Source organism: Echinops telfairi, unplaced genomic scaffold, assembly GCF_000313985.2.
Source record: "Echinops telfairi isolate 266 unplaced genomic scaffold, ASM31398v2 ScPeMD7_7467;HRSCAF=8505_1, whole genome shotgun sequence".
Classification (NCBI taxonomy): Eukaryota; Metazoa; Chordata; class Mammalia; order Afrosoricida; family Tenrecidae; genus Echinops; species Echinops telfairi.
The window spans coordinates 40593860-40597815 of NW_022111368.1; the positions used below are offsets into that span (position 1 = coordinate 40593860).

Sequence of the window (3956 nt, forward strand, 5' to 3'; positions counted from 1 at the left end):
CTTGCACTATCCATTCTCAAGACTTACTTACACAGTCAACGTCGTCAAAAGAGCCTGGTACTAGTATAAAGACAGACATATACAGGAGGGTAACCCCCCAAAACAGAATATTTTTTTCAAAGCTATGTATTTAAATTTTTTTTACAAAGCAACCTTATCACCTTCAAAGTACTCTCCATTACATGTAATACATTGTCAAATCTGCAATTGCATTCTTGGAAACATTTTTCAAACGTATCTGTTTGGATGGCTGACAGCACCTCCTTCGTTTTTTATTCACCTCTTCTATGTCATCAACTCACTGTCCTTTCATGTCCTTCTTCATTCGTGGAAACAAAAGAAGTCACACAGAGCAAGTCAGGTGAGTAAGATGCTTGGGGCAAGAGAGGCATACTGTGTTTTCTGCCAAAAACTGGCACTCTGAGATGGCTGCATGAGCAGGGGCATTGTTGTGGTGGCAAAACCAGTCCCCCATCTGTCATAAATTGTCTCACACTATTTTTTTGTCTCACACTATTTCGCTATATTTTCAGAACCTCTAAATATAAAGTTTGATTAACAATCTGACCTGGTGGAATGAACTCCAAATGCACTACAAGCTGACATTTATCATCCATTCAGGAAGTTGATGGATTTCCAGAACAAGGTTTGTCATCAATCGACATTTCACCTTTCGTGAAAATAGAAAACCACTCATACACTTGCGTTTTTCCCATAGCACTGTCCTCGTAAGCTGTGCTCAACATCATAACAGCTTCTGCGGCATTTTTCCCGAGCAGGAAACAAAATTTCACAGCCTCATGCTGCTCTCTTAAATCTACCATCACAAAAAAAAGGTTCAAGCAAAACTGCTTTTATGACAAAATTCACTGTGACCAGAGAGTACCTTCCCAGGAGACGCCACTGGGTGCGCTAACTCAAAGCAAGTTGCTGGATGCTTGCCTCACAGGGAAAATGCATAGTTAAAAAGCTCCACTCTGCCCAGCACTATTTGGGGGTTTTGTTGGTGTCCCCTCATAGACCAATGGAACAGAATATAAAACCCAGAAATAAAAATATCCACCAAGTGTTACAGCTCTTTTAGAATTTGTCTAGCAGGTTTTCTGGTTTCTACCAGAAAGCCCCCCACACACTAGTAAAACGGGTAAAAAATAAATAAATAAAAAAATTAAAAAAAATAAAAATATCCACCTACAGGCAACTGATTTTTCACCAAGGATTAAAAATCATTAAGTGGGAAAGAGACACCTTCTTCAAATGGTACTGGAAAAACTGAATCTACATCTGCAGAAGAATAAAATATGACCCACACCCCACCCCATGCACAAAAATAAACTCAAGATCTGTTAGAGATCTAAATGTAAACCCCAAAGCTATAAGGATCATAAATGAAAAAAATTGGGACAAACTTAAGTGCCTTGTTGAATGCATACACAGACTACCAAGCATAATAAAGAACACACACACACCAAAGAACAAAATAGTTGACAGGTACTTATTAAAAATACAACACCTGACCACCTCAAAAGAATAAAACAAGAACCCATATACTTGGGGGAAATCTTTAGCAACAACACAACAGAAAAGGGATTAATCAGTAAAAATATATAGAACTCTGGAAAATCTCAGCAAGAAGAAAACAAATAACCCAATTAAAAGATGAGCAAGCGCATGAACAGAGAATTCACTGGACTAGACACTCGAATTACTAGCTAACAGATGAGGAAATGATCATAATTATTTGCCATCTGGGAGATGCAAATCCAAACAATGATGACAGATCCCCTTACACCCACAACAGGGGCCCGATTCAAAAAGAGCAGCGAACAACAAATGCTGAAGAGGATGTGGAGAGACCGGAACTCTCATACACTGTTGGTGGGATTGCAAACATGTACAACTGTCATGGGAAAGAATGTCAATTCCCATTGTGTAACTAGGAAAAGGAATACCATACAACCCAGCAATACTTCTGCTGAGCGTATATCCGGAAGAAGAGACTGGAACACGGATGGGCATATGCTGCCTGTGTTCATAGCAGCACCATTTGCAACAGGAAGAAGCTAAAAGCAGCCCAACTGCTCATCCGCTGATGAATGGATAAACTACTCTGGTCCATACACACAATGGAATACTATGTATCCCTGAAAAAAACAGCGAGGGAGCCATGAAGCACCTCATGACATGAAGAGATCTGGAAACCATCAGGCTAAGTGAAGTTAATCACAGAAGGACAAATACTGCCTAAGCCCACTACTATAATGGTACAAACCAAGATAAAGACGGGCTCCGATTCCTAGGTCATGTCATTTTCTAATCTAGTCCTCCAAGCAATGAGGCAGTGTGCCTACCTAATTCTCATAGACTATATATCACCCTCTCATTGGAACGCCTTAAAAATCACCTCAAGAGAGGTGGCCTCACTACAGATGGAGCTGGTCTCCCATGTCAAGGGAGAAGACCAATCAATTCCCACCATAGAGCAGTGCTGGGCAGCAGTCACTAGAACTAGGACTTATTGAAACCATAGTTACGGGGGTGGGGGGGGGCTGTTTGCTCCTTAGGCTAATGGGACAGAACCACCACCTTCCACATGTTCATAGGAACATGCTGACAGCTCAACCTAGGGAGCTGATGAAGCATAACTGGTCTGAGATAAAACAGACACTGCCTCATGTTCCCTGGCCAGGCTGCAGAAACAGCGGTCTGCAAACTTATCAGTTACTTCATGTGCCCAACCTTGTCCTCCCCTCCTGTCTGTGAACAGCTTGACGGACGTATTAAAGTTTCTTTGTATAGCCTAAATAATTGTAAAAATTTCCCTTTGTCTAAACTTGGCATGAGTTTCAGGTCACAGGGCAAGAAGGGTATTTAAACCTGCGTCGAATGAAGTCCTGGACCTTGAAGCATCTCTTCTGCAGGGCCCTCTGTGCCTCAGCTGCTCTGTAGCAAGTGAAGTCACTGTGAATCGAGAATAACTTGACAACAGCAGGTCCGGGTTTTGAGTTTGCTTTTAGTTTGGTTTATACATCACAGGTTATACTAGACTCTGCGGACACAGCTGTGAAATAAACATATGCTTGTTGGTCTCATGGATTGAGCAACTTGCTCTGTCTTAGCAATTTAGAATTAAGAAGGTTTTAGACTCTTTTGTAAGTTTAGGCTAATAACCTGGCCACAGTAGTTAATGACTTCCCAGGAAGTATACAAAATTTTTTAAAAATTAAACTCACTGCCATCAAGTTGATGCTGACTCATAATAACCCTATAGGACAAGGTAGAACTTCCCCTGTGGGTTTCTGAGACTGTAAATGTTTATGGAGTAGAAAGTCCTGTCTTTCTCCCGCAGAGTGACTGGTGGTTTTGAACTGCTGACTTTATGGTTAGCAGCCCAATGTGGAACTACTACGCCACCAGGGCCCTATAAATGTAGGACAATCTTAAAGCCTCTCATTGAAAGACTGAATTGTGAAGGAAATGGGTAAGAATGAATCCCACCATTCCGCCGCTTGCTGTATCTTTGCAAATTACATATGCTCATACATGTAGCGTTACCCTTGTGAGCCCATGTGAGACTGAAAAGAATACAGCACCATTTTTTCAATGGCTGATTTTTGAAGGTAGGCTGGTAGATCGTTTTTCCTGCAGTAACTTCAGGTGGACCTGAACCTCCAACCTTCCAGTTAGGAGCTGAGTGCATGAAGTGTTTGCACCACTACACAGATAATGTGTGTGTGTGTGTGTGTGTGTGTGTGTGTGTGTGTGTGTGTGTGTGTGTACATAAACAGCCACTCTGTCTAAGCTATCTTTGGTGTACTTAATAGTAACTAGTTAGGTTAGTTTTTCTTAAAAATTAGAATGTGGTGAGGAAAGAAGGAATCAGAGAAGAATGGTACTCTACAACAGAAAGGACTGACAGCAGGATTTGGCTGGGGTGTTGAAGGCTGGATTCCTGT

General features: G+C 41.5%; 1 non-coding gene across 1 annotated transcript; it reads left to right on the top strand.

The window, feature by feature from the left end:
* The first annotated feature begins 1064 nt into the window (after positions 1–1064).
* Positions 1065–1126, top strand: LOC115873281. Its single transcript, XR_004048327.1, has one exon. It is a non-coding gene; the product is annotated as a U7 small nuclear RNA (small nuclear RNA).
* Positions 1127–3956: the final 2830 nt, after the last annotated feature.